The sequence below is a fragment of the Ascaphus truei genome, chromosome 5 (genome assembly GCF_040206685.1).
Source record: "Ascaphus truei isolate aAscTru1 chromosome 5, aAscTru1.hap1, whole genome shotgun sequence".
NCBI lineage: Eukaryota > Metazoa > Chordata > Amphibia > Anura > Ascaphidae > Ascaphus > Ascaphus truei.
The window spans coordinates 301253251-301275452 of NC_134487.1; the positions used below are offsets into that span (position 1 = coordinate 301253251).

Genomic DNA, 22202 nt, shown 5'->3' on the forward strand with positions numbered 1-22202 from the left:
TGATTCAGAAGAAACTTTAGACTCAAACTCTGAATGTGATCCTGAAGAAGGAAGTCTGATTGTACGGATAAATGTATGCTAGTGTCTGCTAGTAAAAACATTTTTTTCTGGACATTTAATGTAGTGTTTCTTTTTCCCCTAAAAATTGTTATTAAATCAATGGTGCGTCTTACAATCGAGGAAATCCGGTATATATTCGGCAGACTGCTTGAGCACCATCTTTTCCACGTACGTGCTCTTCAACGTGTCTAGATTGAGAACTAGTGCCATCTCCATTGGAAACATTGCAATAGCCTTTGTGCCCTAGGTGCAATAAATTGTATACCTTTTGCCATGAAGCCATTGTTTGTGCATTATTCTATTATACACAGTGGACACCATACTATCTGCATGGCGATGGTAAAGCCTGTTGCATGCAAAGCCAGATAATTAGGGTTAAGACACATAGCCCTGCCTTATCATGTGCTGCCCCCATGGACCTTAATGGTGGTGGATGAATGATGGCTGAGGTCCTGCCATCTCGCACTGCTCTACTTGGAGAAAGCTTTACAAATACGAAACTGCTACATTTCTTTATCACATTATTTTAGGATCTAAAATGTCCCCCCCCCCCTGCTTCTCTTTGGCATTTGTTTTCCTGTTTCTTCGTGGACGTGGGAATAGACAGATGCCTCAAAGAGGATTGTAATAGGGTTCTTTGGAGCTGGGTCATCACCAGACAATGGAGACCCGAGACATCCTAACCATTATGGTGCTATTGCCTGGTTGACATTGTGTTATTGACCTACTGTACACAATTCCATTTAACAGACAATTGTTTTCACAAAAGGTCTGTATTCTTTGTTTGACGGATTTGAAATCCATTAATAGCTTTTAACTTCCGGTCTCATTTAAGAGGGTTTTAGTGAATGATCCCCATTCATGTTGCGTCTTTGAATGGCTTGTTGGAAGCTTCACACAGTCCGGGAACTTGATGGCTTACTTTCCCCTTTGTACTTATTGTTTATTTAATCCAAGAACATGTTCATTTGTAACACTCTATATTGTAGGGGACACAGTAAGGAAGATATGCGACCTTTGATCTTGCTGCGTGACAATATGAAGGGCGACTCTTTTCCCACTGTTTTAATTCCAAAACTCCAGGCGCACAAATAATGAGATGCATGAGAACTGCTGTTTAATTTGTTCTTCATTTAAAGCCCCTCCTGGCTAATGCAGAGAAACATCCGTGCAGACCTGAGCGCAGTATCACAGTCATTAATACTTAACAGCTGTTTCCAGCCTGCGGCCCCAAGTGATATAAAACATGCATCCTTAAGAAGATATTACCCTGAGAACATTGCGCGAGAGAAGCGTTGGAAGCCTTTGTGATTGCTGGATATTACATACAGTAAGCACGACGGGAAAGTACACATTTCCCAACTGTGGACATGTAAAAGGTAACATCATCTTCCGCACAGCCTGACGTGATCCACATAACTGTGCGTGTTGCAAGAACGACTGTTTATCTGACCCTGGGAATAAATACTTTGTGTGCATTTGCTTTTTATCTCGGGATGGCTCTCTAGGTCACAAGCTTGGGATGAGATCCTTAATAGGAAGTGCTCCAGACACAAGCTTACTCGTCTTTCTCGTCTCTCGTCTGCACGACGGGCCCTGATTTAAACATCGCTTGCACAAAATGCTACAAACAATATCCCAGGCATTCTCAGAAAATCGCTGATAACATTTTTCTGTTCTAGTTATCGGAGTTTAATTCCCCAAACAATTTATATATGTGAGAGGGAAAAGGAATGAACGACTTTGTGACTGGACGTAGCTTATCAATGAGCATTTCCATGCTTTCTGTCAATGATTCTTTTCTTTTTATACTGTGGCATTCAGGAGATATGTGACTCAGATTTTAGGCTTATTTGAAAACAGCTGCCCAACTTTTGATGCAGAAAAGAGTTGAATGGAAGTCCTTCTTGCAAAGGGTAGACAGCTGAAATTAAAAGGTAAATCTTCAACTCTTGGAAAACAGTCACCTGTGACAGAGGGAAGTGTTGATGTCTGTGTACTGTGCAATGTCTCTGTTACTTAAAGCACTAGTAGCACGTAAAGTAAAGAGCGAGGCTCAGCTAGTACTCTTTGAGACATACAATCTACTCAGTCATTCATTCGCTATTGGAGATTAAAACCTAATGACCTGAGAGATATTACAAATCAAAACTAAAGCTGTCTCGGATGTTAATCTGGCCTGTAACTGCTGCATACGCCTATAACATTATAATTAAATCGTATCTCTAACTGTGCGTGCAATGTCTTGTACTGGTATGTAATGTATAACCCGGCTCCCTTAATGCAATAGACACCTGAATGCATTCAATATTAACCAAAGTAAGTGGTGGCCGGAAGTATTCAATCCGTGGGATATATAATTCCCATATAGCCACGTAATTCTAAAGGTAACATTTTACATTTAGAATTTCGTGGCTGTATGGGAATTATATATCCCACGGATTGAATACTTCCGGCCACCACTTACTTTGGTTAATATTGAATGCATTCAGGTGTCTTTTGTTGATCGCTTTCAACCTTTCTTTGTGTATAAATGTGTATCCTTTGTGCGCCTGAGTCTGTAATACCAGATCCATAGGGATGCTTGTTCGTATCTGGGACCAGGAGTCTGGATTCCCAGTGTGATGTAGGCAGCGGCGGATTCCCCATTAGGCCCGAGCCTAGGATGGCAACATTTTGGGGTGGCAGATTTCCCTTCCCTCCCCCCCCCCCCCGTATTGCCGGGGGAAAGCGTGGGGCCTCTGTAAAATTCTTACCTTCTCCTTTGTGCCACTCGCCTTCTTCAGCGTTAAATGACGCGGCGACATCACATGGCATTGCATTGTCATTGCAATGTGACGATATGTGACACCGCAGCATCATTTCACACTGAAAGAAGACTGCGGCACAAAGGAGGAGCGCGGCACAAAGGAGGAGCGCGGCACAAAGGAGGAGCGCGGCACGAAGGAGGAGCGCGGAGCGAAGGAGGAGCGCGGAGTAAAGGAGCAGCGCGGAGTGAAGGAGGAGCGTGGAGCGAAGGAGGAGCGCGGAGCGAAGGAGCAGCGCAGAGCGCGGAGCAGCATATTGTGTAGCTGGAAACTGCAGCTACTTTGTTCCTTTCTCCATCTGATAGCTGTGGACATTGTCCAGTTGTACAGCTTTCACATGGTCTCTCTTCATTGTAAATGTTCAGATTTTTGGGTGAACTCTATCAGTTATTGAGTGTGTGCTTGTGTGCGTCTCCCTGGCTCTGCGCATGCGCTGGTGGCGACGTCACTTACGTTACATACTTCCGTCTCCAAGAAGGAGATTTGTGCCAGGTGCCAGCAAAGAAGTTTCACTTCAAAAATCCCTTTAAAACTAATAGTATTTTTTCTTTGCTACATGTGGAGCAGTGTTTTTACCCCAGAATTGTCCCCATTGCCCGTTGAATGATATGCCCATACAGTATGTCTAAGGACGTACAGGCTGAAGAAGCGGCTCAGAACAAAGAGGCGGAGTGTGAAGCAGGGGGCCTGGTTCTCATCCTAGTGTCCATCCGTGTGACCTTGGGCAAGTCACTCTTTCTCCCTGCTCCAAAAACATAGATTGTAAGCTCTAAGGGACAGGGATTCGTGCCTGGAAAAATTCTATGTACAGCACTGCGTACACTGTCAGCATTGTAGAAGAAAAATATCATACTATTACTACATGAAAAAAAAAACTAATTATGATCTGATTTTAGTGTATTGTGATGCAGCCATACTGTATGCAAAGTGCTGGAAGGAAGGTATTTAGGCCCCAGCCCCTCAAAGGGTTGTACCCTTGTTCTTACCTGGGGGCTAATTGATGGGCTTCTGCCTAGAGGCTGCTAGTTTTTGGACTGAGCTCAAACCCTGAGGGCATAGATGCTGTCTCTTGCACAGTGCAGATGCTGTCTCTTGCACAGTGCAGATGCTGTCTCTTGCACAGTGCAGATGCTGTCTCTTGCACAGTGCAGATGCTGTCTCTCGCACAGTGCAGATGCTGTCTCTCGCACAGTGCAGATGCTGTCTCTCGCACAGGGCAGATGCTGTCTCTCGCACAGGGCAGATGCTGTCTCTCGCACAGTGCAGATGCTGTCTCTCGCACAGGGCAGATGCTGTCTCTCGCACAGTGCAGATGCTGTCTCTCGCATAGTGCAGATGCTGTCTCTCGCACAGGGCAGATGCTGTCTCTCGCACAGTGCAGATGCTGTCTCTTACACAGGGCAGATGCTGTCTCTTGCACAGTGCAGATGCTGTCTCTTGCACAGGTTCAAGGCTGGCTGTTGATAAAGAGCTTAGCTCTCCAACTTCTAGTTGTGTGTTAGTTAGCACTCCAGAGAGGAGCTAGGTATTTTGTTTTGTTTTATGCCCTTCGATAATAAAACTAAAAACAGATCCTTACATTTCCTGCCTTTATATGAGAGCATAGATCCTGCAAAGTGGCTGTCACAGCATTAAAAAAAATAGTAAGTGTAAATACTGTAGTAACTATACAAATTGGCCATACTGAGGTACTTAATTTCAATTATAGGAACGTTTGCTGTTTCCTCACTCCTTTTGTAAACGTTTCTGTTCTCTCCAACTTCCCCACACCCCTCCTTCTATCCACATTTCTTCATCTCCCCTCCACCTATGCCTGTGCCCTTACACTGCCCATTATTTATACATCTCTTTCCCAACAACTTCTTTAACCTTCAATAAAAAGCACCCCCACAAATCCGATATTCTCTCTCCCCCTCTCCCCCTCACCACCTCTCCTTCCTGCTGCTGGGGATATCTCTCCTGAACCCAACCATATACACACCTGCTCTCACCCACGCCTCCCTGCCACCTCTTCCCCTGCTAATGGTGTTAATCTATCTAATTTAATATCGACTAACCTTAAAACTCACATCACAAATCAAGCATCCCAATAGCCTGCACCCATGGCTACTGTCCCACACTCACAGTCACTCCCACCAACCATTGTGGCCAAGCACTGCCATCTACTGCACTTATTCCCTCGCCTGCTGTTTCTGTAAATTTCCCAACATACCACTTAGATTGTAAGCTCTCCGGGGCAGGGATTTCCTTTCCCATTGTCTAACTTTGCTGCGCTTATTGTATTATTATAATTCCCTGTATTGTCTTTGTGAAGCACTGAGTACACTGTCAGCACTATATAAATAAAGATATACATACATGCAGATGTTGCCAGATTACCCCCTTGGCCCCCGTGTACCCCCTTACCTCCTGGTTGGTAGCGCTGCTGTGGGGAGGCTACGGCTGACTGCAGGGACGCGCGGGAGTCGGCGCCAGGGTGTGCGGACACCCGGCAAAGTGTGGGGAGCTGCAGGCGGTCGAAGGGGTGACCGGGTCACCAGACCTCCGCGGTGGTACCTATTAGAGGGCATCGTCATCTTGGGGAGGTTTGCGCATGCGCGATTGAGTCTTGCGCATGCGCATTAAGGGATAGTTGCGGCGGCCATTAGGAGATAGGCTCGCAAGGGGAACTACAATCCCCATGAGCCTTTGGGAGGTAGTCACGTGGCGCACAACAGCCAATAGGACTGCAACATTAATGGCAGCAGGACTTTGCAACATTTGTCATGCTTAGAGAGCCATGCCAGTCGGGAGCAGGACAGCAAGGGGATCGGTAAGGTCCAGGGAGAAGTGCTCCGCTGTACTAGGCCAGATTATCCCCTTCAGGTCCCAGCTAGGTCCCGACCATTACCAGCTTGTGGTGCTATACGGAAGGCCCCAGATAGGGACGCTTCCCTTAGTCCTGATAGTGCCAGGCGTGGATCCAGTGACTGGAGAGTGCAGCAGTGACCTGGAGCCTGCGGTCTGGGACAAGAGCAGGCCATCAAGACAGAGACTATCCTAAGGTGGGACACTCCAGCGGGAGTCCACCCCATGCAGAGTTTTGTGTTTTCAGCGACACCCGGGTGCTGGAGCCCCGGGCAGGTATACCAACAAATGCACCAACGATAACACACCTACTGTGGGCAGCGCTGTAACACACACTTGGGGAGGGAGTGACAATTGTGGACTGGACACTTGGACACTGGGACACAGGTGCCCCTGCACCCCAAGTACTGTGTGAATAATCTGCGGTTGTATATATATACTGTATGTGTTGTATTGCATTATCTGTTATACTTATTAGGTGTCCAGCAAACACTGTTATATAACATCCTGTGTGTAATTACTGGGTACATTGTCTTGGGAGGGGCTATCCCACTGTGTGCGGATCCTTCCCAGGTGGAGGCGCTGTCATCATACACGTTGGGTATACCCCAGGCTCCAGGCTCTCTGTCGCGGAGGATCAGGCCTGCTGTAAGCCAACCAGGTAACGCAGCACACATAGTCACCCTATACACAGGGGAAAGGGGCTACACATACATAATAATAATTGGTGTCTCTTGAACATAAATGTTGAGGAACCCAGCTATTCAGTTGGGTTTCATTAAAGCGATGTAAGAGTTATTTGTTATAATAGTGGCAATAAAAACACATGTGCAAAATTTGAGCCACTTACATTCTTCTTGCTGTCTTAGTTCAGTGCTGAGAGAAACAATCCTATCTGTAATATACTTAGCCAAAGACATTGATCCTTTTTACTTTTGTTTCAATACCTTGTAAAAGCCCTAATAAAAGATGTGTCTTACATTTGTGTGGGAGCTTACTGTATGTGAAACATGTTTTCGTCAGCACACTATTGCTTTAGGTTCAGAACTGGAAGAATGAATAGGGACCAACACCTTATCTGAAATTAGGCTTCATGACTCAAAAATGTAACTTACTGTAGGTTGAAGAACAAAAACATGAAAGACCTCGGTCTCTGATTGTAGAAAGACGAGTGAGAAGGCAAAACTAGGTTGTTTTGGTTACTATGAAAGACAAAATTAATATTTAACCTCGCCGTTATTATGGAAAAGCCACAATGTAACCAGTACTTAGGACATGATAATGGGATGTGTGACCCCGCAGGACATTCTGTTAGAAAGTTACGCTATGTAACCCTCCCTGTCTGGCTCTTAAGGAGTTTAGGTGACTACAGATGTGGCCCGTTTGTTTTCCCGCTACGCCCCGTTATGGCAAACCATGTGCTTCTTCCCGTGGAGGCTCTCACCCCTACGCTGGGGAGCTACTCACTGTATGCTTGTGTCCCTTAGTATTAGTTAGATTAGCAATCTCCTGCATAGTGTCTGTAATGCCCCATCTCAAGTGGGCCCCTGCTGGGAATACACTATACTCACTGGGGGAGCAGTATCCCGGGACCGTGTACTTCATACCTCGTCCATGCATGTTGGATTAGGAGTTTGCTAAGGACCTTCTGGTGGAGCTGATCCAATTATGCTCCGGAACAACTACTCTGAAAACTCCTCTTAAGCACATGCTCACGCCTCTTCCCGCATGAGAATACTCTTGGGCCATTACTATAGGCTCTGACTAAATAGGACATATTCCTTTACTGAAAACCATTAACAGGGACAGGATACTCTTAATATACTTATCAATACACTTAAATATATTTACAGGACTCATGGTGAGGCCCCCTGCAGAATTCAGAGGAACCTGCTTCTAGAACATCGAGTTGAGATAGCTATATATACCCTTCTATAAGGGTATTAGAACCAGGGTTTTAAATTTGATACTAGAGAATTTGTGAAGCTTGTGTAATCCATTGTAGGGATTTGCATAGTAGAGCAGCAAAAGTGGAGCAGTTGAGTGAGGTAGACTAGTCTGGCAGCAGCATTTTGGATGGGTTGGAATTGGGATAGGCGGACAATATGAGTGAATGGATTAGGATTTTAGTTGCATCATGAGTGAGAAAGGGTTGTATCTTGATAATACAGCTCAACCCCGTTACAACGCGAATCCGCTTATAACGCGATGCATGCGTGGCTCCCAATTTTCGTATTTATGAATACGATACAACACGATTATTGGTATCTTAAATACTTTATTGTACAATGCATACAATTGTACATTATTTCTAACGTGATCCGCTTATAACGCGATGTGATTCTTTGGACCCCAAGCACATAAGGGGGTTGAGCTGTATTTCTGAGGTGCTGAAGCAAGGACTTCATGAGGGGCTGAATGTGAGGAATGAAGAAGAGATCAGAGCCAAAGATGACCCATAAACCAACGGTGCGCAAACTGGGAGGCGCAAGATTTTTTTTGGGGGGGGGCGCGGGCAGTTGCAGAGGTCCCGCACTCTTCCCCAAGGCATTTAAATGCCGGGGGACCACGCAAGGCCTCTGCAACCTCTACTTACCGGGATTCAGCCGGCTTCAGGACGCGTGACCATGGCAACGCGGTGTCATGACGCCGCGGGGTCATGTGACAAAACGATTGCCATGGTAACGTGATGTCAATTGACGCCGCGGGTCACGTGACCTCACACGACCCTGCGGCATAAAATGACGCCGTGCGAGGCAAGGAAGGAGGGCACACAACGAAGGAGAGCAGGCAGGGGGGGGGGTGCAGCAAAAAACGTTTGCGTGCCCCTTCCCTAGACCAGGGGTGTGCAAAGCTCCTGAGCTGCACCCCCCTGCCTGGCAGCCCCAGCGCTCGGACCCCTCCCCCCTCTCCTAGGACCCAGCGTCAAATGATGATCCGTGGGTCATGTGACGTCATGTGACCCCGCAGCATAATTTGACACACTTTGCCATGGCGATGCGTCGCTGAAGAACTGGCAGAAAGCAGATAAGGGCGTTACAGAGGACTCACGCCTCTCCCAGCATTTTATTTAAATGCCTTGGGGAAGAGCATGGGGCCTCTGTAACCACCGCGCCTCCCCAAAAAAATCTTTTGACCCCCTGGGGGGGGGGGGGGGGGGGGGGGAGGGGGTTGGAGGAGGAAACTCTGCCCTAGACAGCGGGCTTGAAGTGTTGATGTAATTTGTGGCGTTACTGACAGCGAGGGTTTGGGTGTAGGGGCAAAGCAGCATCGTAATTGCGGTTTCCAGTGGAACGCACTACACCCACCTGGCGGAGGTACAGACGGCGCCTGCGGAGGATTTCCTCATCTGGCGCCTCCACCCCCCTTTGGTCTACTAGGGACAGTCCCTGCAATCCTCACCCACCTTGAGGATCCTGATCGGACGGGGACACGACGACTCGTGGCCTCCCAAGGTTACACGGTCAATGGCCCATTGCTTTGAACTCTTTATTTTGTACATGCATATCTTACCACTGTAACCATGTCCCTTTTTTATACAAATTTACTATACTATGAGGGGTTTTTTTTGTGCTTTTCTTTTCCACTTTCTACAGTAGGTAAGTGCAATACAAATATTTTGACGTAATAATATTAGTGCCAGTGCAAATTGAAAACCCTGGCTGTTCCTAGCATCTTGTTATCTTAATGAACCCACTCTTTGGGAGATTACTGTGCATTGAATTGATAGGTTGTTTGTTAGTACAGGCATACCCCGCTTTACGGACACTCACTTTAAGTACACTCGCGAGTAAGGACATATCGCCCAATAGTCAAACGGCAGCTCACGCATGCGCCTGTCAGCGCGTCCTGAACAGCAATACCGGCTCCCAACCTGTACCGAAGCTGTGCGCAAGCGGGGAGACTATAGAGGCTGTTACAAATGCATTATTTACATCAGTTATGCACGTATATGACGATTGCAGTACAGTACATGCATCAATAAGTGGAAAAAAGGGAGTGTTTCACTTTAAGTACATTTTCACTTTACATACATGCTCCGGTCCCATTGCGTATGTTAATGCGGGGTATGCCTGTATGTCCTTATTTTTACCCTTATGCAGAGTCAGATCTCCACAGAAAAATGTGTGTCCCATCCCCCCCTTGCTTTGTGTTATGGCATCAGCATGCCCGGGTCTGCAGGCTGGCTCATTCTGTGTGGGATCCTCTGCTGCTGCTACCGCAGGATTCCTTCAAAGGATTTTTACTGCCTGTGCCGGCAAAGAGCTGATCAGATTCCAGTGTCATCTCATCAAAAGCGGAATCAAAACGATTAATGTCCCCTGGATCTCTTAGGGTAAGTTCTTTCTTCCAGTCGGGGAATGTCTCTTTTTGTCCCTGGGCAGAACCATCTACACTATAACATACAAAGGATTAGAATATAAAATTGTATTTTGCCCCCTTCCCTTTGCCATGCATCATTTATTTACAAGACATCCATGGTGACATATGTAGAGCATGCGGAATTGAGGGACATCAGGTTTATGGGGATGCCTTTAACATTGGAAGTATATATATTTCTGTCTTCTGCAATACGTATTGGACGAGATCTGTAACACTGAATGTATGTATTAAATGACACGCTCCGTTACCATTTACCAGAGAAAAATTCCTTTCTTCTACTGCTGTTCTTGTATCAGTTTGAGGGAGAATAGAAAGAGAGCAGTGAGAGAAGAAGGCAGCTGCCAATGTCCATATCCAACCTTACAGTGGAATTGCCCAGAATGTGTGGATTGTTCTTGCAAGGGGGCGCCCTTTATTTAGAAGTGGCTGATAACCCCATGGAAGTCACCAGATACTCCTACTTGTTTCTTTTTCAGTCTCAGCTGTCAGCAGGATGCTTCTGTCCAGAGAGATACTGAGCAGTAAGCAGCACTTACAGTACGTTTCCAGCTCAATACAAAATGTAGGTCAAAACCCTATTAATGCCCTAGAACAGACACTCATAAATCACCAAGATTTTACTGGCGGTGCTTTCATCAGAAAACCATTCTACAAGTTCTCGCTGGACCCGAGGCAAAGAGAGGAAGCCTCCAAAGCAATATCAAGCGGTGGTCCAAATAAAAAGTTGTGTGTGCTGAGCACGCGCATTGTAAGGGAAACTTCTACTTCTGTATGTCTTTTGTCACTGTTTTGTCTCAGAAATTGTGATGGTTATTTTTGTGTTGCAATTTCCATACCATCACTTGGAATACGTGATATAATTGACTTATGATAACTAAAGTAAGATACGTTTATTTTGGATTGTAAAGAATCTAAACGCCGTTACTCTCAAAAGTCTTTCATTCATTGTAAATCATAAAAATCAAAACACAATTTCAGTGACAAAACCCAAAGAAGTTTTACTTAGAACGCGCATGCTCAGCACACACCCCCTGTTTTTTTTTTTTTTTTGGTACTTTTTTTTAAAAATGTTGCTATTTGCACATCTATATTTATACTCGCTGGGAATTCCTCTAATAACAGTGGGTGGTTGGTGTGTCTGTGTGTGTGTATGTATGGTCTCCTCTGCACATGCACGCCCCCCGGCGGCCGCCTCTGCGCATACGCGGCCATTACCTGGGAATGACGTTACTTCCGTTACGCTTTTTCGTTGCCTTCAACGAAATTTGCCCCATCAAAATTCCCTAGGTGCCACTAAAGAAGTTTCATTTCAAACAGGTGTCACCTAATACTGACTGCTCATTTGCTCGGCTTTATCCCAACTGGACTAACACGGCTATTTCTATTCTATTCAACAAGTTTTTCCTAAGCCCCGGGAGAACCATTTAAATCTTCCCTCCCAGGTTAGAGGCATACCTGGGGCTGTGGGAAATGTTCACAGCACTTTGATACATTTTGAAAACATTTATAGTTTCACAACATAGCTCCGAATTCTTAAATAGGGATTTTGCTGCAGAATATAGAAAGTACCCAATTACTTACAATATATACCTCCTCAAATAATCCTCTATATACCTCCCCAAATAATCCTCTATATATCTCCCCAAATAATCCTCTATATACCTCCCTGAATAATCATCTATACACCTCCCTGAATAATCATCTATACACCTCCCTGAATAATCCTCTATACACCTCCCTGAATAATCCTCTATACACCTCCCCAAATAATTCTCTATATACCTCCCCAAATAATCCTCTATATACCTCCCTGAATAATTCTCTATACACCTCCCTGAATAATCCTCTATACACCTCCCTGAATAATCCTCTATACACTTCACCGAATAATCTTCTATACATCTCCCCGAATAATCCTCTATACATCTCCCCGAATAATCCTCTATACACTTCCCCGAATAATCCTCTATTCACTTCCCTGAATAATCCTCTATACATCTCCCCGAATAATCCTCTATACATCTCCCCGAATAATCCTCTATATACTTCCCTGAATAATCCTCTATACACCTCCCCGAATAATCCTCTATACACCCACACGAATAATCCTCTATACATCTCCCCGAATAATCCTCTATACACTTCCCCGAATAATCCTCTATACACCTCCCTGAATAATCCTCTATACATCTCCCTGAATAATCCTCTATACACTTCCCCGAATAATCCTCTATACACTTCCCCGAATAATCCTCTATACATCTCCCCGAATAATCCTCTATACACTTCCCCGAATAATCCTCTATACACCTCCCCGAATAATCCTCTATACATCTCCCCGAATAATCCTCTATACACTTCCCCGAATAATCCTCTATACACTTCCCCGAATAATCCTCTATACATCTACCCGAATAATCCTCTATACACCTCCCTGATTAATCCTCTATACACCTCCCCGAATAATCCTCTATACACCTCCCCAAATAATCCTCTATACACCTCCCCAAATAATCCTCTATACACTTCCCCAAATAATCCTCTATACACCTCTCCAAATAATTTTCTATACAACATATGAAAAGATACCTTAGAGCAGACATGATATCCCTGGAAAATAAGCCTATTTGCAGATTTAAATGAGCTAATTTGCATATTTTTTATTTGAGGATTCTTATTATTTACAGATCTGTGGAACGGCCATGGGGACGAGATTTGCCCCCAGCTATGCCAATCTCTTTATGGGATTTTGGGAAGAAACATCTGTCTGGCAAAATTTGGAGCTGGGTGGGGGGTCTCGTATACTATGGCCGTTTCATCGATGATATTATTATCATTTGGGAGGGTGATCTCACAGTTTTTTCCAATGTCCTGGATTCCTTCAATCGCAATGATATGGGCTTGCAATTTACATTTGATATTAGTCCAAAATCAGTGGTATTTTTGGATCTTATTTTAACTTCAGATCCAAATGGTAATATCATTACTACCACACATTTCAAGCCCGTTGCAGTTAACAATTATGTTAATGCATCCAGTAACCACCACGCACAGTGGCTCAGGAGTATCCCCCTGGGACAGTTTCATCGTCTCAAAAGAAACTGTTCCAGGGAAAGTGACTTTATTAACCAATCTAAGGAACTGAGTAACAAATTTTTGTTGAAGAGATATGACCCTGATCTTGTTTGTGACTCTTTCAGCAAGGTAAGGGCCACCGATAGATCATTGCTACTTAATAAGTGCTCTACAATTAAACACACCAGCTACAAGGCACCAAGGAAAAGATCAGTAAACACCGATGGGGTTTCACGGTTTATTACCACCTTCAACCAATCCCACAGATCTATCCAGGGTATTCTTAATACTCATTGGAGCATTTTGAAGTGCGATCCGCATTTAGGTAACATACTTCCAGAGAAAATACCTATTACATACAGGAAGGCAAAAAACATTAAAAACATTTTAGCTCCTAGTAAATTGAGACCATTAGTTGTGACTGCCGATGCTACATCTTTGGGCCAGGTGGGTAACCAGAGATGTGACAGAAGCCGTTGCATTACATGTAAACATTTAAATACCAAATCAGAGTTTGTCTCCCCTCTCAGGAGTGGACGATATAGTGTTAGGGGCAATATCAACTGCCTGACTACATTTGTTGTCTATCTCCTGCAATGTGGTTGCGGCCTTCAATATGTAGGTCGCACCACACGACCCCTTAGTACCAGGTTCCTGGTGCATAGGAGGAATGTGATCAATGGAGTCAACACCCATAGTATACCCAAACATTTTGCATCTGTACATCATAAGGATCCTGGATCCATGAGTATTATTGGTATTGATCACATTCCTCCCTGTGCTCTAGAGGGGGATCGGTTTAAATCTTTGTGTAGAAGGGAGACATTCTGGATCCACCGGTTGGGGACACTAACCCCCGGGGGTCTTAATGAATGTCTGGATACCAGTACTCTGGTATGAGCTATAGGTTCGGTCTGTTTTTGTGCTCTTTGGTCCATTCCCCCCATCTCTGACCCATTCCTTCCCTTTTTCCTTCCCCCTCCCTTTCCTGCCCTTCCCTCCCTCTCCCTCCCCCCTTCCCCCCCTCCCCCCTCCTTCCCTCCCCCCCTTTCCCCCCCCCTTCCTCCCTTTTCCCCCATTCCTTCTCACAGCTTCCATACCCTTCCCATCCACCCCCCCTTTCCATTTTACTATATTAGTATCCTGTATGGAAAATGCTATAATACTCTATCTAGGTGGTAGGGCATATAGAATTTTGCGCTTATCATGTATTGATGCATTATTAGTCATCATCATGGTTGTGTGCAGTTTTGAATGTCAGAACACACAGATATATATATATACTTTAGACCTTTAGGATTGATACTTTCTTATTACAATATTGAATGTAAATTTATGAAATCAAGTGGTTAATATTGTATTCGTTTTTATTATATTCATTTTTTAACAATTACTATATGATTATTGATTATATCATATATTAACTATTTCTCCGAATTTTATTTAGTGGTATATGTTTAATGATGTTTTAAATAATTAATTTTCATTGTGATTATGGATCATTTTATTTTGTGGTTATACTATTAATATTATTATATTCTTGGGTTTTCTGCGATCCAGATTTGATTATCAATAGTAATTCAAGTGATATTTTTAATTACATACATTTGGGCCCGTTTGTAGGGGCGTAAGCATCACAAATTGATGCACCAATTGAATCGCAGACACTCTGGTATATATATTCAGCCACTACTGTTCGTGTTCAAATCCCTTTGATAAAGTTGCAGTATTGTGACGAAACGCGTCAGGGACGTAAAATTACGACATTACGTCACCACGTTGTCTGCGTGCTTTACGGCCGGAGCATGCAGGATTGGAATTGAGGCCTTCTCTGCTGACACACTGTGTGGAGGACTTCAATTGATTGCGGATAAGAGCGGACACTGTCGGATGCACAGCACTAGGGTTCCAGTTGGATTCCAAGACATCACAGGACGGCCTGCATCGGTGGTGATATTATTGTCACAAATTGCTTTATTTTCATTATACTTTGTAAGTGTTTTTAATCCCCCTCACCTACCCCTCCCCATTAAACTGTACAGGATCACACTATGGGGCGTGCGCTCTCTGTTTTGTTTTTGTATATATATATATATATATACAAAAAATGAAATGTTCGAAAAATGCTGCAACGCAGTTGGGACAGTTTTACGCATCTCTAGTTATAACATAAACACGTGCTGTGACTTTCCGCTATAATAATATATATGAAAAAGAAAACCAGCGCAAAAACAACGCAGAAAAGCAAACAATGGGAGAAATCAAAGAGAGGGAAATCTCTAGTGTCGTGAATATGTAACAATGTCTATAATTTCTGTACAGATGCTAAGTATTGCACACAGATCTAGTGGCTGGAACTCAGGCATTGATTTATTTAGGTAAATCCCTTTCTTTATCCGATGTCACCAAAGTGATTCTCTCACAGGGAAAGATAATAAAAAGAAATCGGACTAAGTTCAGCCGTGTGGAGGCGCGCGGAGGCTGGGGGAAAGCGGGTGCTTTCCCTGGCCATGGTACGCGCGCCGTCCGTGGGTGTGTCGGGGGCGTGCCAGTGACGTCACGGAGCTGGTTCGCCTGCCTTGGGCAGTTTGATTGGTCAGCGTGCGCACGCCTCCGCATGGTCTGCCCGACCAAGGATGCAGCCTAAGGAAGGGGTGTTCAACTCCAGTCCTCAAGCCCCCCCAACAGGTCGTGTTTTCAGGATATCCCAGCTTCAGCACAGGTGGCTCAATCAGAGGCTCAGTGAAAGACCGAGCCTCTAATTGAGCTATCTGTGCTGCAGCAGGGACTGATTGACCCACTTGTGCTGAAGCTGGGATATCCTGAAAACCTGACCTGTTGGGGACGCTTGAGGACTGGAGATGAGCCCCCTGGACTAAGGAACCGTCTTTTTATTCCAGCAGCATAGTTACTTAGGGACAGTTTATTGGCAACCTGTTCTCCATACTGTATAATATAGAGGCATTTTAGCGCTTTATATTTTGTTAATTGTTTGTATAATAATAAACTAATGGTATATTCTTCGGCATGTAAAGTATGAGGGAAGCTCAGGGTAAAGAAATAGTAAGTAATGGATCAAAATTAGCTGCAGAAATGCGTGTTACAATTGTAACAATACTTGTGTATAGATTGTTATATAGTGGTACTTGGCTGTACCTGTGCGGTTCCTTAGTGATGGGCGAACCTGTCCGTGTCCGATCCGAACTCTGAAATCCCAAGTCAGACGTCATCCACTTTAGCCCTTGTCGGATTCTTTCAAATCTGTCCATGAGGCTCAGAGTCTCGGATTGGACCCCATATTTACATCCTCCTCCCCTATTATAATTCCGTCTGGCGGATTCGGGTTCAGTTTGCAGGTTCCAATTCCAGATCAGTTGGACAGATTTCCAGTAACAGGAAAAAAACACCTTCCTATTTGAGGCTGATTGGTGGAAATCCGTGGCCAAATGACCTGGCAGATCCACGTCGGATTCGGATGTGGGCAGAAAATGTGCCCATCCCGCTGCTCATTGGATAGACAAGTTCTCCCTACTTATTTATGGCATGGGTTTTACAGAACTGTGTGAAGAATCTTTCTAAAATGATTTCATATCATCCCATATATGGCATCGGGCACTGTTTTATTAATTAAAGATAGGCCATATTTTTTCTGTGCACCAGGCATATTAAAGCTACTTATTTAAATGTTACCAAAGTATTGTTTCCTTTCTTAGATGGACAGAGGAAGTGATGTGGCTACTAACTACTGTATCCAGCAACTGCCATATGAAACCCTGTGCGTGATTCTTTCACTGGGGGGGGGGGGGAGGGACCAGTCATATGTCGGAGGCTCTTGTGGCAGTAAAGTTGTTTATTTTTTTTAAATAGGCACCATTGTCTGAATAGACCATAATTAAACTCATTGAAGAGAAAGCTTGTGACCCTCAAGAACTCGGGTGACTTGCAAATTGGGGATAAATTGCCCAAAGTCATGCAGTAGCTGCAAAGGCAAACAAGATCTTATCTTGCATTAAACGGGCAATGGATGGACGGGAAGTAAACATAATGATGCCCCTTTATAAAGCATTAGTAAGACCACACCTTGTATATGGAGTACAATTTTGGGCACCATGCCATAAAAATACATTATGGAAGTAGAAAAAGTGCAGAGAAGAGCCACCAAATTAATAAAGGGGATGGATAATCTTATTTATGACGAGAGGTTAACTAAATTATTTATTTAAATTAGAAAAGAGGCGTCAAAGAGGGGATATGATAACTATATACAAATATATTTGGGGACAGTACAAGGAGCTTTCAAAAGAACTATTCATCCCAAGGGCAGTACAAAGGACTCGGTGGCCATCCCTTATGGTTGGAGTAAAGGAGATTTCACCAGCAACAAAGGAAAGGGTTCTTTACAGTAAGGGCAGTTAAAATGTGGAATTCATTACCCATGGAGACTGTGATGGCAGATACAATAGATTTGTTCAAAAAAAGGTTGGACATCTTTTTAGAAAGGAAAGGTATACAGGGATATACCAAATAAGTATACATGGGAAGGATGTTGACCCATGGAGTAATCTGATTGCCAATATTTGGAGTAAGGAAGGAATTTATTTTCCCCTTATGAGATATCATTGGATGATATAACACTGGGGTTTTTGTTTGCCTTCCTCTGGATCAATCTACTGTAAGTACGGATATAGGATAAAGTATCTGTCGTCTAAATTTAGCATACTGTAGGTTGAACGTGATAGACGCATGTTTTTTTTCAACCTCATCTACACAGTAGTATGTAACTATGTAACTCAGTGCAGCCCTCACAAAAGCATTGAAGGGGTCATTAATAAATTGCGGGCTGCAGGGCTTACTTACAAAGAGTTAGGGCTGGATATAAAGTTGTCTCTCACCTTTTTCAATTGTGTTAGCAACTGACCAGTTGGAAAATGAAACCCAGAATGTCTGGTATTGTTTCATGTTTTTGTGCTTGAAGTCAGACACGGGTATTGCACAATGTCATTTAATGTTGTAATGTCAGCTGTAAAGAGTAAAGTCATTAAACGCCGTGCATAGAAGCTTACAGTATCAGGAGTGTTAGACTTTCTTGGAAGCAGTGCCGGATTAAGGGGTCGGCTCTCCGGTGCACCAACCGAAAAAGAGCGCCATGCGCTCCGACTCCGGCACCATCTTTTAATGTCCAAGCCCGGCGCAGCCTCATCAGTGTCAAAGGACATTTAAAGATGGCGCGTCAGTGGCGGGACTTGGCGCGGCGGAAGCAGCAACAAGGGACATTGATGAGGGCCTGGGCCACGTGACTGTAACGCGTAGCTCACCACAAACGAAGCACGACCACGGTGCTGAGGTAGGGAACTAGTTAACGCCGACCCACAGCCACGTGGGCGTGCCTAGGATGTAGAGTAGTCGTTCAAGCCAGATCAGGATTACAAATTGACTTTTCTCCAAAGTACTTGCCAGGTTCAGGAGCGGAGAGTTGCGGATCGTCAGGGGGGCGTAGCCAAGTTCAGGATTGGGGAGTAGCGGATTGTCGGGGTACGTAGCCAGGTTCAGGATAGGAGAATATCGGATCGTTGGAGTACTTAGCCAAGGTCAGGACTGGAGACAGGAGAATGGTCATTCGTAGCCGGATCAGGAGAGGAGAGGTGCGGAATCAAAGAGACAAGCAGGGTCAGGCAACAAGAGGTTAATCAGCAAGGCAAGGTCTGGAGCTAGAATGCAGCAAGGCACGGCGTCACACTAGACTATGCTCAGCAAAGACTGAATGCAGCAGGAAGTATATAAAGGAGGAGCCTCCAATAGCCAGGAAAGGCGAAATCAGGAAGTAAGCACACAGGTGTGCCCTATGATGCAGCCTAATCGGGGATGGGGGCGGAGCCTGGAGCGCGAGTCACACCCACGCTGATTCTGAGTGACCTTAGGAGAAGAGGGGGCGGGATCAATTGCGCGTCGACCCGCGCCTGTCACCGGAGGTCAGGGGGCGGAGCCGAGAGCGAGCGTCACTCCCACGCCGGTCCTGTCCATCACCAGAGCGGGGCGGGGCTTGTATCACGCGTCAGCCAGGAGGCTGGCCAAACGCAACCGTTGTGCGTCAGAGTGGGAGGCGGGGATCAGACCGCGCAAGTTCCGTGCGCGCACGCATACTGGGACCACGAGACCGCGCATCCTGAGTGTCCGTCATGGAAGGCTTGTTGGGGTGAGGAGACGGTCTGCGACCGCCAGGATGGCGAATCCTCACAGTGACACATTGATGGAATGGCGGGGCAGGGCGCGCAGGACCTGCGCTACTGCTCTGTCAATCTGTCACGCGGTCAAGCGACCCTCGTCAATGTCCCTTGTTGCTGCCGCTCCGAGTCCCGCGTCTGCCACTCCGACATGCCATCTTTAAATGTCCCTCGACATTGACGAGGCTGCGCAGTACTCAGACCTTTAAAGATGGTGCCGAAGTCGGAGCGCCCACAGCAAAAAGGCAAGATTGTTGCACTTACCTTTTCACCACCTCCTTTATCAGCATCCCGACGTCACGTGGCGACGCGTTTCCATGGCAATGGGATGTCGTGTGGCATCGCGGTTTCATGTCATCGCGTCGCCACATGACTTCGGACGCTGCAGAAAGAGGGACAACCAATTTTTAGCCTGCGCGGGGCCCCGTACTGTCTCGGTCCAACACTACTCAGAAGTATATGTTTTAAAGTACATTTATGCTAAATGCAATCTAGCACAAGTACAGGCTTCCCCCCGGAGGAAGGCATTGCTGGCCGCTCTGGCAGTGCGGGGGTTAATGGTGCTATTTATAGCTGCTAACCACTAATGTCAGTACCTGATGCTTTTCTATCACACTGCACAAACTCACTAACACACTCACATACTGTACACACAGACCCACACATACTTGTATATGGTTATACGCGGCTGTGCTTTATTTGTTTGCTTATACTGCTGGTATGTTACTGATAGAAGAACATTCATTGAGTGTTTTCCCCCATTAAGTACATGACATGCCAGTGAGGTGCAGCTTGTGAAATCAGTGCACACAGTGACTGTGTCTGTAGGCAAGAGACATGTTCTGAGACCTGGAATCACACACAAGCCTTAAATCAGTGGATCTCCTTGTTGTTTAGCTTCAGTTTCCTGCTGTTCTGGCTCTGGAGAGATTCAGACCAAAAAGAGTGAAGAGTCTGCAAGAGGAGAGATTTCTAAGGAGTTTAAAGAGCTTGGAAACTGGATAGGAGGCAGCAACTGATCTCATCACAAACTAAAAATACTCTCAGCCCAGGCACCTACTCCATGTTACTGGGATCTGGGAACCCCTCCTGGGACCGGAATGAACCTTGTTTGCAATAAGGAACTGTATCTATTTTGATTTCTTGGGGGGACTTTTACAAGGTAAGATTACGTTGCAGAATATAGCTATATAAAGACATATGTGAAGCCTACAGTATATTGAGAAGTTAGATCTATGGAAGTTAGGGAAATGGAAGGAAATATTCTGTACACCTTCTGAAACATTGTTAATACTTCTTTACAGGGATGGTAGAAAACAGTATCCAATATGGCAATGGAATATATTTTAACTAGTTTTTATGATGCCATGCTGAAATGTAATATAGAATTATTTACTTAATTGTTTGATATTGTGCGTGGGGATTTTAGGATCGCCGTATGGTTTCTTGCTGCATTTAGGAACGTCTATGTTTTACACTAGATATGAAGTTTTAAATGATGATTTCTTAGTTCTAATGTATTCTTCTCCATGAAACCTATTGTACCTTACGGGACCCAACTTCAACTTTAGGCTCTGTTATTGAATTATTTAATAATAATAATGAAGTTATTGTTATTCCTTGTTCTAATGTTGTAGGGGCGGTGGCAGGGGGAGGGGGGTGTTAGCTCATGATAAACCGTTAATGGATTGGCAAAAATAATATAATCTTTATGTATATTTTTTCAGTGGTGAAACACAATATCAGAAACAGCCTGTACAGGACAATCGGATAATTTTGTGATATTTAAAACTTGTTGGGGTGATTGATACACATTGTAAACCTCAGAGACACATTTAGTGTTGAGTGCATGACTCCTAGTGGCTACTATACTGGCCTATGTCTCTATCCTGCATGTTAAACATGCTTAGGGTAGCTACAATTGTTTGATTCATTTGTTATTAACCCCCCCCCCCTTTTGTTGGTTACTAATGTAATCTGAGTTAAAATTAAGCAGTGGATGCAGCGCCGCCCCATGGCACTTAAATATGCTGCCGCCCTCCTCGTCCTGATTCACAGCATCAAAAGACGCAGCGGACGTCACCACAGCGACGGCACACGTCGTCTCGTTGCCATGGTAACGGCGGCATCATGACGTCATGTGACGCCATGGCAACAAGACGCCAAGTCACGCCACGTTGGTGACGTTCGCGGCATCATTTGACGCTTCTAATCGGAAGGAGGAGAAGGGCGGCAGGCAGACAGGAGACAGCAAGGAGGTGCCCGGCATATGTAAGTGACTCCCCATCAGGCCCGAGAGCGTGGCAAATGTATATGGGGGCGGACATTTGTGCCTCCCCCAAATTTTGCCGCCCTAGGCCTGGACCTAATAGGCCTAATGGAAAATCTGCCACTGAGTGGATGATAGTTCCATGTGTCATTACAGGCTGCAGCCTATGTGATAAGGGGGGTATAAGAGTCAGAGGAAATGTCCTGGAAGGTTAGGTTCCAGAAGGAGAGGAGGAGGAGCCTCTGGGAGTAGAGGGGGAAAGTCCCCTTAGTAAAGGAGAGATTAGGACCCCATGTTTATTGTGTTTTAGTTAGGGACAGTGCTTTAACCATCAGGACACCTACAACAATGCACAGAAGAGATATGCATGTCCAAGAAAGGGAATGCAGACATGCCAGAGAGCTGCCTAGATAGGGCTCTGAGATGTCAGGAGATCAGGAGATCAGCACCACAAGAGATCTCCAAATACAGAGTTAATAGCCCCTGAGATGGTGGCAGTTTCCTGCAGGAAAAAGGATGGTGATAATAACCTCCCCAGAG

The 22202-nt window shown here is 45.0% G+C and overlaps 1 protein-coding gene across 11 annotated transcripts in view; it reads left to right on the plus strand.

Moving 5' to 3' along the window:
* The first annotated feature begins 9897 nt into the window (after positions 1 to 9897).
* ABCC9 (ATP binding cassette subfamily C member 9) overlaps positions 9898 to 22202 on the plus strand; it is a 148402-nt gene continuing 136097 nt past the window's right edge. For 3 of the 11 annotated variants that reach the window (XM_075602925.1, XM_075602926.1, XM_075602928.1), the window contains exon 1: positions 20063 to 20555. The gene's annotated coding sequence lies outside the window, so the exon portion shown is untranslated. Of the gene's footprint in view, positions 10051 to 20060; positions 20556 to 22202 lie in introns of those variants that run through there. The other 8 variants (XM_075602918.1, XM_075602922.1, XM_075602919.1 and 5 more) reach the window with 6 other exon arrangements.